The 12,546-nt window shown below is 46.1% G+C and overlaps 1 long non-coding RNA gene across 1 annotated transcript in view; it reads left to right on the top strand.

The window, feature by feature from the left end:
• LOC132025008 (uncharacterized) overlaps positions 1–7,393 on the top strand; it is a 33,876-nt gene extending 26,483 nt beyond the window's left edge. The window contains exons 4-5 of the long non-coding RNA XR_009406383.1: positions 6,598–6,660; positions 6,865–7,393. This is a non-coding gene — a long non-coding RNA (uncharacterized LOC132025008). The remainder of the gene's footprint in view (positions 1–6,597; positions 6,661–6,864) is intronic.
• The last annotated feature ends 5,153 nt before the right edge of the window (positions 7,394–12,546 follow it).

Genomic DNA, 12,546 nt, shown 5'->3' with positions numbered 1-12,546 from the left:
CTCACACATGTACGTTGTGTAACATATATGGAAGTTGAGCAAAGTATAAATGTTACAAAAATAACCGTAAAAAGGAAAATTATTTGTTCCTCCCCTTAATGTCAAAAAGGTTAACATTGTAGGTGCTTAATGGCCTCCCAAGATGTGCATATTTTGTCTCCAGAACCTGTAATTATGTCACCTGACATGGTAAAAGGGACAGGGTGGTGTATTAAGTAAAGGATCTTGAAATGGGGGCATTAGACTGGATTATCCCGGTGAGGTCTAACTGTAATCCCTAGAGTCCCTGTAAGAAGCAGGCAGGAAGTTCAAGGTGAAGAAAAGTTGATAAAACAACAGAAGCAGAGGGAGAGAGAAAGAGAGGTTGGAAGATGCTATGAAAGAAGATTGCTATGGAAGAAGCTGGCTTTGAAGATGGAGGAGGGGTCATGAGCCCAGGAGTGCAAAGTGTTCTGCTGCATCTTCATTTTCCCCTCCCATGAGACAGCAACTTTCAGCTTTTAGTGATCTCTTCTGCTATTTGCCTTTGTACTTCAAGGCAACGGTTTATGCTGCTAGTTCCACATTCTGGAAGAAATATCTGTTGACTTTCTAGTGAGAATCAGATGAGGATTTAATTCTTTTTTTTTTTTTTTTTTTAAGATTTTATTTATTTATTTGACAGAGAGAGGGAGACAGTGAGAGCAGGAGCAGAAGCAGGGGAAGTGGGAAAGGGAAAGCAGGCTTCCCGCCAAGCAGGGAGCCTGACACGGGGCTCGATCCCAGGACCCTGGGATTATGACCCGAGCCGAAGGCAGATGCCAAGTGACTGAGCCACCCAGGTGCCCCAAAGATTTAGTTCTTTCACATCACATCATACACTTCCCTTCTTCTCATTCTTCCAACATAATTATATCACAACTTTTGTTAAGCAAATACTCAATATTTATATAATTAGTCCTATGCAAAGATTGGTCACAGCTGAGCCACATAGTGTACTATTAATACATTTCTTTCTTTTCCTGTACAACTTTTGTTTTTCCCAGCGTTAACAATTTGTTTCTTTTTTATATTTGCCTGGTTTTCTGATTCTTGACCACTTCTGCTTCAGACTTGCCAATGAACTAAAATACCCCTCCAGATATGATGATCAAACTCACCAGATAATCTATCATATTTTTTTTTCTCCACTGGATATAGCTCTTCTGCGGCCTTCCATATTCCTGTGATGCTCCAGGGTGATTTTTCTGCAGGCCTCCATGGCATACGACTGTCCTCTTTGTACATTTCCTTCCCATCATTCCCTCTGCCTTTCTGTTGGATCTCACGTCCCATATTACATGCTTTTCTCTTTCTTGCTTTTCTCTGTCATTTAGCCATAGCATATCTTCTTAGCACCCTGAAAAGGAATGCAACGGCGCTGATACATATTTTTAAATCTTGCATGTCTAAAAATGTATTTATTCTTCTTTCACAGTTAATTGATAACTAGGTGGGACTCAGAATTCTTGGCTGGAAATAATTTCCCCTTATCATTTGTAAATCTTTGCCCCACATTTTCTAACTTCCAGAGTTGCTTTTTGGAAATTCCATACCATTCTGGTTCCCAGTTCCTTGTGTATAACTTTGTTCATTTCTGAAAATTTCTAAGATCTTTCTTTATTCTTGGTGTTCTACGATTTCTAAATAATATCCCTAAATTTTCTCATATTTTGCCTTCTATTTTAAAAAATTATCTCTATCTTTTTATTCTAACTCCTGGATTCTCTAAACCTTACCTTCCAGCCTTTCTGTATTCTCTCAGTATTCCTTTAAAAAAAATACATAGATCGCATTCTAATCTCATTTTATGGCTGCAGGGTCTTATCTTTCAGAGGATATTATTTATAGAGGTTTAGTCAAATGTTTCCCAGCTCCCTATAGTGTCTCTCTTTCCTCCTACCTGCCTTTTCCTATGTACCTAAATCTCTGGTCTCTGTCTTTCATTCTAGAGACTTCTACAAGTATCTGGAGATAATTGGCTGTCATTCATATTTCAGAGTATTGTGTATGGACCTGACTCGAAGCTCTGTGTACGTGGGTGGGGCTCATCCAGGGTGATCGGAGACCCACTGGCGGTTTCACTGGAGGGCCTCTGGTGGTCTCTGTAGACCTCTTCCCTTGTCCCAGGCAGTTTTCCCAGAAAAGAAATTTTCCAGTTGCCTGAAACCTGGAGGGAGAAGGAGGCACAGAGATAGCGCTTAGCCATCTGCCAGCATCCTCTGAGCACCAGGAGAGGACAGGGATGCTAGTTTAAGTGTGGGCCTCACCCTGTGCTTAGCTATTGTTGCAAGTAAGGAGCCTCCAGTCAATCTCTCAGAGGGTAAACTTCGTGTCTCTAGCTGTGGTGGGAAGTGTGGTTGGTCCCCTGGCCGACTGAGGCTTGAACCTTACTTCTCATGTTACTCCCTCCCAGCCCCCTTCGGAAGGACCTAGCCTCCATCCCTGAGCCTTTTTCAGGTCTCTGGGGCCAGTTGGTTTGCTCCTAGTTGGCTTCCCTTCCTGCAGGCTCAGATTTCAGCTTTTCCTACTCTGCAAGTCAGTGGCCATCATCCATTTTCCTAGGTTCCAAAATTTAGTTAATAACTCCATCTGCTTTTGTTTCCTCTCCTGTTCTCTGTACCCTGTGGGTTTATACATCTTGAAATTCCATTAAAGCCCATTTTGGTAAGATTTCAGGAGTGAGTAGAAATAAGCACATCTTTGATCATCCATTTTATCTCAAGTTTCCTTTCTCCATTGTTTTCTTTGCTTGAGCCATATCTATTCTCTCTCTGATTCTTCTTCTTCTTCTTCTTCTTTTTTTTTTTTAGATGTATAGTTTTGGTTTTTTTTTTTTTTTTTTTTTTAAGATTTATTTATTTTAGAGAGAGCAAGTGAGAGTGAAAGCATGCATGAGCAGATGGAGGCAGGGGCAGAGGGAGAAAGAGAGAATCCTCAAGCCGACTTCCTGCTAAGTGTGGAGCCAATGCAGTACTTGATCCCAGGACCCTGAGATCATGACCTGAGCCAAAACCAAGAGTCAGACATTTAAATGACTGAGCCACCCAGGCGTCCCTCTGTCTGATTCCTGAACATGTTAAATTCCTTCCTGCCACTGGGCCTTTGCACATGCTCTTTCCCCTCTTCTGGAACATTCTCTCCTTCTTGCACTTGCTCTTCACTTGGCTGTGGCTTATCGTACATATCTCAACTTAGAAGTCACCTCCTCGGAGAGACCCCCCCACACACCCCCAATCCTGAGACTTCTCTCATCGAAAGCAACTCTGGTAACTCTCTCTGCACAGGCCAGAATTGCTTGCTCTGGACCGTCTGTGGCCCCCTTCCTCCTTCATAGGTGCTGGAGGTTTTCAGAAAGAGGGAGAGAAGGAAGGAAAGGCAGTTTCCTCTCAGAGCCTTGAGGACCCTGCTGGAAGCCCCCAGGCCTGGCGGTTGCCTCACCTACCTTCTGGCCATATGTCAGCAGCCTTAAGAGCCGAGCTGGGGCCCGAGCTTCCTCCCAGCAGCAGACCAGGAGCGAAAGGTCAGCAGGAAGACGCCTGCCCTTAGTCCTCTCAGCCTCCTTGCTCATCTGGGACTTTTTACTCACACTCTGTTGATCGCTGTCTTTGTCACACTCTGTGGGTCTCAGCCATTCCTCCGTGTCTCTCTGTGTGTCTCTTTTTGTCCCGATCGGAGTGTCTCTCTCTGGGCCCCTGTTCTCTCCGCACTCAGGTCTCCGGCTCCGCCCCGCCCTCGTGCTGGGCTCCCATTCGCCCTTCGCCTCCACCCACATCGCTTTCCCTTTGTCTTTCTCCGTGTTCCTCCTGCACCCTCTCTGGCTCTGAGAACGCCTCTCTCTGCCTGGCACCCCCCATCCCCAGCACACACAGACAGACACACCCACCCACCCACACACACACACACACACACACACACACAGAGCACCTCTGAGCCCTTCCCCAGCCTCCGCTCAGGTGCACGGTCGGTGGGGGCCTTCGTGCGGTGGGGCCCCAGGTGTGGTGTGGCCTGGTGGCCGGCCGGACCGCCTGCTGTCTAACACTCTTGTAAGGTTACTATTTATCTAGTGCAACCGAAGTTGGCACACACATCTGGCGCCTGGTACTTAGTGCAATTATTTATGATTTCCACCAAGATTTAAAAGCTCATCGCCGGCCTTGTAATGCAGTAACTGATTGCGCTGCTAATGTAATTAAGAAAAGATTATGATGTCCACGTGGCGTACCAGATGGTGGCATTCATGGTAATCGGCGCGCACAACTGGCAGACAACTGCACAAGGGCAGCCGAGCGGAGGCAGCTGGAGACCAGCGTCTTCCTCCAGCCACTCAGGAAGGAGAGAGGCCGCTGGGAGCGCTGGACAGGGCAGGGTGGGGGGCGGGGTGGACAGAGAGGGGCAAGGACAGCTGGAGAGGGCGGGTCCGTCTCCCCGGACCTGCAGCTCCTAAGCTGTGGCCTCTTTGTTCCTGCTCCCACACTCCCACACACTCACGCACGCAGAGCACACACACAGGCACCCACGACGCACATGGTCCAACTGCCGTAAGGGACTTTTTCCTTCATTTACTCCAAAGTATTAAATGACTAGTTCAGTTTGCTTTTGCAGCTCGTTGTCCTCAGACCGGAAACTGTATTGATAAATAAAGCATACAAGATCCCGTTCCTTACGGAGTTCGACAGACTAGGGAAGAAATAAGCATTGATCGACTAACCACAGGAATAAGTGTAAAATTGAATTGTGATCAGTGTTACAGATGTGAGGTGGATGGTGTTATGAGGGTTTTCACCGTGTGCTTAACTTGGTCAGGGAGTTCAGAGAAAGCTTCTGTGAGGAGGTGACACCTGAGACGGGCTCTCACCCAGAGATGAGAGGAGGGAAGGGTGTTTCAGCCGAAGGGACACAAGCAAAGGCCCTGGGGTTGGAAAGGGGGCATGGCCAATACAGTGCCCAAGAATAGCCAAGGTTGCCTAGGGTACTGTATTGAAAAGAAACAAAACTGAGGCCAAGAGTTCTTAGATTATTTATTTATTTATTTGACAGACAGAGATCACAAGTAGGCAGAGAGGCAGGCAGAGAGAGAAAGAGGGAAGCAGGCTCCCTGCTGAGCAGAGAGCCCGATGTGGGGCTCCATCCCAGGACCCTGAGATCATGACCTGAGCCAAAGGCAGAGGCTCTAACCCACTGAGCCACCCAGGCACCCCCAAGATTTCTAATAAAGCTATAGTTGTTCAGACATTGTGCCATTGGCACAAGAATAAACAAACTGACCAGTGGAACAGAGGAGAGAATCTGGAAAAAGACCCACACATAGATGATTACCACATTTATGACAAAGGTGACACCATAGTCCAGTGGGAAAGAGGTGGCTTTTTCAATAAATGGTGCTGGGGTAATTGGATATCCACGTGAAAAAAAGTGTCTGTAAACTCCTGCCTCCCATTAGACACAAAAATCAATTCCAGACAATTTGTAGAGCTAAATGTGAAAGGGAAAACAGTAAAGCTTTTAGAGGAAAACATAGGAGACCAGTCGTGTGACCTGGGTGTAAGGCAAATCTGCATTAACAGGACACAAAAAGGCTAACATTTTAAATGAGGAAAAAAATTCGTCAATTGAATGTACTAGAATTAAGAAATTCTGTTCCTGAAAAATACCAGCAAGAGAGTGAAGATCTTAACTAATGGAGTGGGAGAAGATGTTCACGACTCAAATATTTTACAAAGAACTTGGACTCAGAATATGATTTTTTAAATGGCTACAAATCAGTAGGGGGAAAAAAATGGACAATTCAATTTTTTTTCTAAAAAAGGCACCTTACAAAAGAAGATTTTTCCAAAGGCCGGTAAACATATAATGAGATGCTAGACTTTATGAGTCATCAGAGTCATGCAAACGAAAATTACAATGAGATACCACCACTGCCCCCTATCAGAGTAGCTAAAATTAAGAAGATAAAATATCAAACACTGAAGAGGATCGGAAGAGTGGGGACCCTTGCAAACTACAGGTGGGAATGTACCTTGGGACCTTTTTGGCGCACTGTTTGTCCTTGCCTGCTAAAGCTGAAAATACGGATAGCCAGTGACCTACCCCTAAACGTATTTTAAATGTGTACCAAAGACATGAACTAAAATGCTCCTCGTTTACCACCTATAATGGCCAAGAACTCAAAACTGCCTACGTGCTTGTTAGTAACATGGATGAATTTATCAAAATCGAGCAATTGCCGTATGTTCATACATTCGGATGCTACCCAGAAATGCAAATAAATGATGCTTGTTACATCCCGCATGAATCTCATAGATCCATTTATGAGTGAAAGCAGACAGAGTAAAAGCATAGACACCATTTCCATCTATATCAAGTACAAAAACAGGCAAAACTAGCCCATGGTGTTGGAAGTCAGAGAATGGTTCTCCCTGGGGAAGGAGAGGCTGAAACAGGACACAAAGTTGGCTTCTAGAGTTTGTGGTTCTCTGTTTTGTGCTCTTGGGACTGGTCGCATGGGTGACCTGTTCAAGTTCTTGCAGCTGTATACCTCGGACACATGTGTTTTTCTCTGTGTGTGTTACGCTTCAGTAACAAGTATGAAGGCAGAAGAAGCAAGAGGCCAGTGTGGCTGCAGCGGGGGAGCCTGAAGAGGTAAGTGGGGGGAAACCAAGCAGTGCCCACAGGCCCTGTCATGGAACCATTAAAGGGTTTTAAATGAAAGTTGGGGTGGGAGTGGGGGGCGGGAAGTGGGGGTGATGTGATCTGTTCTGCATTTCATACAGATCAGCCCAGACCTTTGTGTATGGATGACTGACTGACTGATCCGTGTGTGTTTATCTCCTTTTTCTCCTCAAGCTTCCAAAAAGCCGTGAAAAAAAATAAAAAGGATATACACTTATAGTGATGAAAAGAACCAGGAGGGGAGATATCATGGCTAGACCTTTCAGCGAATTTCTGGAAGCTAAAAAGTGGATGGGAGAGAGGTGTTGATGGAGCCACTCAAGGGACTCTCGGCTTCCGCGCAGTCTGAGGGCTCTCTTGACGAAACGGTTCGCTCCCACAGAACCCACGAGAGCCTTCATCTCAGAGATGCCACCGTTTGCAAAGAAAGTGGGAGGGACCGGTGGGGCCTAAACCAAGCTGGCAGGAAAGCCACTGACTTCTGTCCCTCCCACACTACGCCTACACACAGACTGCAAAGAACAATCAAATAATAAGAAGGGACTCTGAGGGGTGCCCGGGTGGCTCAGTGGGTTAAGGCCTCTGCCTTCGGCTTGGGTTGTGGTCCCGGGGTCCTGGGATCGAGCCCCGCATTGGGCTTCCTGCTCCGCGGGGAGCCTGCTTTCTCCTCTCTCTCTCTGCCTGCATCTCTGCCTACCTGTGATCTCTGTCTGTCAAATAAATAAAATCTTAAAAAAAAAAAAAAAAAAAAGGAAGGAACTCTGAGAAATTAAACAATGAATTGCTCAAATGAAAAAAGTTTAATAGAATGCAAAGATGAATTTAAGATCTCCCAGAACATAAGAGCCAGGTAAAAGAGGCAGGAAATACAAGAAGAAAATAGGAATAAAGGATTTATTTAAGGATTTCAATACCTGACTCATGGTCATTCCAGAAAATACTAATTTAAAGGGGGGAGGTATGGGAGGAAGAATTAACAAAGAAATAATGCAAGAAATTTTCCCAGAGTGGAAGGACATGTGTCTCCAGAGTAGATCCACTGAATGCTCGAGAAATTGAATGCCTAAGAACCCATATGTAGTCACGTTGACATGAAATGTCAGAACCCCAGAAACAGAAGCTGTTAAAATATTCGAGGAAGAGAAATACATGTTACCTGGGAAGGATTGCGTGCCAAAATGGCATCAAATGTCTTCTGACAAGAGCAGATGCAATGTTTTCATTGTCCTCAAAATTTTGAAGATGATTTTCAGTGAGAGTTTATATGCCCGACCCAACTTGATCGATGTAAGAAGAAAGATCATCTCTGAAAATTTACCTCCAGTGCATCTGTTTTAAAAGAAATTGCTTACAACTGCGCTCCAGCAAAATAACAGAATAAACCAAGGGAAAGGAATACATGATGTCCCAGAAACAATGGACCAGAAGAGCAGCAGAGAAACTCTAGGAAGGAGACAATGCAGTAGATCGAAGGAGGAACAGTCCACATTGGAGGCGGTGTCTCCTGGGAAGGGACAGTGTCACAGAATACAGAACACAAAGGGGGAGTGGTGGTGGCTGGGGACCATACAAATAGGAAAATGGCAAGTAGCACAGGGCAAAGGGGCAGGGGAATGTGATATCCAAGAAGAAGATAGAACCCTAATACACTACTTGGCTCTTCAGTGAACAGTATTTAAATAGTGTTTTCTGTGAGCTAAGCCCTTACCTATCCCAGCAATGAATAACGTTTAAGATCTGTATGTCCAGAGACAGAAGTGGAAGCGTGTTATCAGAAAGTATCAGAGATCCTGTAAATGGAAGCTAAAGGGGCTGGAAGTTGCCTCTGGGGTGAGGGCTAAGGGGACTGGGGTTGATACGGGGCGGAGATCTGTTGTCCTTCACGACTGCATTTAATACTTGGATGTAATTTTTTAAATTGTGATTTCACTCTGGCTGCAGAGTGGAAACCTGATTGGAGGAGGTCAAGGCCACAGGGAGACGGGTTAGGAGCAAGCTGCAGCAGGGCAGGCAAGAAACAAGTTTGTCGGACTAGGCTGGTGGCAGCAGAGATGGAGAGAGGATGGATACACGCTTGCTTAGGAGGACACAAGCGTGGGACCTGCAGTGGACGGGGTATAGGGATGCTGAGAAAGACGGAGACCTTGTGTCTTGCTTTTGTGTTTTGAATGGACAGTGGAGGTATCTACTGAGAATCCTGGCTAAGAACTAGGTCATGAGGAGAAAGTAGACTTCAGTCGGACACATGCTGAATCGAGGTGCTTTGGGGACACTGAAGACACGCTAGGTAGACAGTTGTAAACACATCTCTGAACTCAGATCAAATATCCAGGGCCAGATAGTGACTAACGTTGCTAACAGATGAGATCCCCACGGAAGACAGTCCAATCCAGGTGCCCTGGAGGGATTGAGTGAACAAGAGAGGGAAATACCCGATGCGGTAAGATTGACGCGAAGTCTCACATGGTTGCAGGTGGCCAGATGTGAACCCATTCACACGGTCACAGTGTCCTTACAAGCACTTTATAACCCAGACGCCGACAGATTACCCCGTACTTTACATTATAGATTATTTAAGCTCACATCCCAAGTGCCGTGGAAGGTGTCCCCCACTGTCCGGGTACCCATATAGACTCCCAGGTCGCCATGATCTGTACCCGCCCTCACCACTATTCCCAGCCCCTGCCTGTGGCTCTGACCTCCATCTTCGACCGTGTGAACAGACTCTCCTAAAGACTTGAAGCTGTGGGGGACAGTGACAGAACACAGCAGGAAGCAGGTTAAAACTCAGTGTCAGACATCACCATTCCTAGAAGTGTATTGCCTTGGCCGTGACTTTCCATGGAATCCCTGCCTTGTCCCCCGTTGGGTCCTCTTGCTGCTCACTGGCTTTTCCTCCCACCTCCTTTTGTCCTGTTTCTGTGCTCCTCATCCCCTGCCTCCTGGGCTGTTCTCAGAAATTCTGCTGAGAAATCCAGCTCTCCCTTTGTTCCATCCTTTGCCTTCTAGGCCTTGCCAGGCCACTTACAACACTCATGAGGGCCAGCAATGTACTTTTCGAAACAAAGAACCATCTCCCTTGAGATGAATTACATTTGTCCTCTACGGCGGCAAACTGGCTGCCTTCTGTTCATTCTTTAAAAAAGCTCTTACGCACATACACTCTTTGCAGACATGCACCCTCACCTTGACATTCAAATAAACACACTCACGTGTGGGTGTGCACACACCCAACTGCATGTACACTGTCCACCTGTCTGCATGTGCTAGTATCTGGGTGTGGGCCCATTCTCTGCTGCTCCGGCCACTGAGCTGTTCTGTCCTAAGGGAGTGTCCTGTTCCTTTTTTTTTTTTTTTTTTTTAAATAATCTCCACACCCAACATGGGGCTCATACTCACATCCCCGAGATCAAGAGTCACATGTTCTACTGACAGCCGGTGGGGCCCCACAGGAGTGTTCTGTTCTTGAACTGGTGCCTGTCCCCTGGGGAAGAGGCATCCATCTAGTTTCAGCCCAGAAACTGGAACTGAGCTGTGATCCTGAGATTATGGGCTATGGCTGTGCCCCCAGAAATGTGATCTGTCACAGTGTCACCAAAGCAGTCCTACCCTGAGCAAACAAGCCAGGAATTGTGGGCTATGGTAGTCAGAATAGTGGTCTCTCTGAGATGTGCGGGTCCCAATCCCTGAAACCCAAGGGTATGTTACTTTCTGGTAATGCCAAAGGACCATTGCCCACGTGATCGGCTAGAGATCTTGAGGCGAACAGAGTGGGGCCCCTGTGACCGTGATCATCGTAGGGAAACAGGGAACCGGGAGAGTCAAGAAGGAGATAGGACGACAGAAGCAGAGGGCAGTGATGTGAGGCTGGCTTTGAAGATGGAAGGAGCCTCGAGCCAAGACATGCAGACAACTTGTAGATGCTGGAAAAGGCAAGGAAAGACTTCTCCCTGTGAGCTTCCAGGAAGAATGCAGTCCTATCCACATTCTGATTTTTGCCCAGTGAAATCCATTCCAGACTCTTACGTCCCTAACTGTGAGATAGGAAGTTTGTGTTGTTTAAGCCACCAAACTTGTCATTGGTCATAGCAACATTAGGAAACGAACATGGGAGCTCTGCGATGTTGCCAGTTCTTGGAGGAAGTATGGACGGTAGGGAGGGAACACTAGGATGACACCCAGAGGGGAGGGCCCTCTAGGGGGACTCAAGGCCAGGCCTTCCTCACCTCCCTGTGGTTATCTGAGGGGCTCAACCAAGACTAAGGGAAAATTGTGTGCCAGGGGGCTGGGGAGCAGTCATAGGGCAGAGAACTTCAGGGACTAAAAGGACCGTTGCCTCCCTGGGACTGGGTGGTGTGGCAGCAGGAGAAGGTTGGAAGACTAGGGAAGGAGTTGGGGTTCATCACTGAGCAGCCCCTCCCCCAGAGTCCCCTTTCCTGGAAGAAAACTTGCAGACACTGAGTCTCCTAGGAATGGCTGCCCAAGACTCCGTGGGGCTGGGGCTGGGGAAGGGGCAGACACTGCCATCCCACAGGACTTTGAAAGGGACTTCAGGTTCTTTGGCCAATTCATGCCAAATCACTGGCCCCAGAGAGAGACCAGTGAATTGTGACTAGTGTTAGTTTACCAGACTGGGAGCTCCTCAGGTGCAGGTCTGTCTTTGGCCCATTTCTGGACCCCATGGTAGGGCCAGCGGTTCTGCAAATGCCAATGAGCACGTGTAGGGGGGCAGCAAGGGACAGGAGCCCCAGACCGACCTGGGACAGCTCTGAGAAAGGGTGCTCTGGGGCCCATGCAGGGACCCAGCTATGTTTTGGGGCCTCTGGGTTGGAAGATTCCAGAGTACCTCAATCTTAGTTACTCATGCACTTGGATGAGATCCTGAATAGCTCTCTTGACTTTGTGTTCATAACTCCAGGCAAGGGTTCTACTGGACCATTTATGGCAGCACAACATTGAGTATAATCCTAAGAAATGACCTTGGGCAAATGTCTTGATTTCTCTGGTCCTCCATTTCTTTCTTTGTGAAATGGGTCTCGTCGTAGTATCAAACTCAAAGTTCTGTTATAAGGACTAAGTGAAATAATGAATATAAACTTCCTGGGATATATTAAGTATTCGAGAAAAGGTACCTTTCCTAATCAGACTTCCAGCGCCCCTGGCCACTTCTCCCATTCCACTGTCCTATTGGTAGAGTTTCTCGAGAACAGGTAGGGAATCCTAGAAATTACTTCTGAGAATTTACCTACAGATGCTGAAGGACAAGAAAGCAAAAGTTCATAGTGGTATTTACAATGGTAGAAAATGGAAAATCTACATCTCCAAGTCTAACAGTAACGGTATTTTTGAAAAACCAAAATGGATTTAAGGAAAATAGTATGCATCCATCTAAAGTAATATGAGCATGTTCTAGCAATGATGATAATGTGTATGTTTGGAAATGGAAAGATGTTCATGATATATCATGTAAAAATGCCATTATTAGAAATTATGAGCATAGAAGCCCATTTAGGCGTGTGCGTGTGTGTGTATTAGATACATACACACATCATAGGAGCATATACATACATATCTTGGATATTTGCACACATCATAGGTGCATATACATATACATAACTATAAAAATCACGTATGCCTATATGTGTGTTCATGTTTGTATATGGTTTTATGTATATACAAAAAAATTAGGAAAGTAGTCTGAAACTAAGTAGACCCAAAAATTAACAGTGGAAGTGGTTATCACTGATTAGTGGAATTTTAGATGCCATTTATTTCCTTCTCTATAGTTTTGTGCATTGTCTGGAAGAAATTTTCACTGCATGTGGACTAGCCCTTTTTCATGTTTTCAAATACATT

This window comes from Mustela nigripes, chromosome 9 (genome assembly GCF_022355385.1).
Source record: "Mustela nigripes isolate SB6536 chromosome 9, MUSNIG.SB6536, whole genome shotgun sequence".
Taxonomy (NCBI): Eukaryota; Metazoa; Chordata; class Mammalia; order Carnivora; family Mustelidae; genus Mustela; species Mustela nigripes.
Note: the sequence above shows the minus strand (reverse complement) of the source record. Positions and strands in the feature narration are given on the sequence as shown.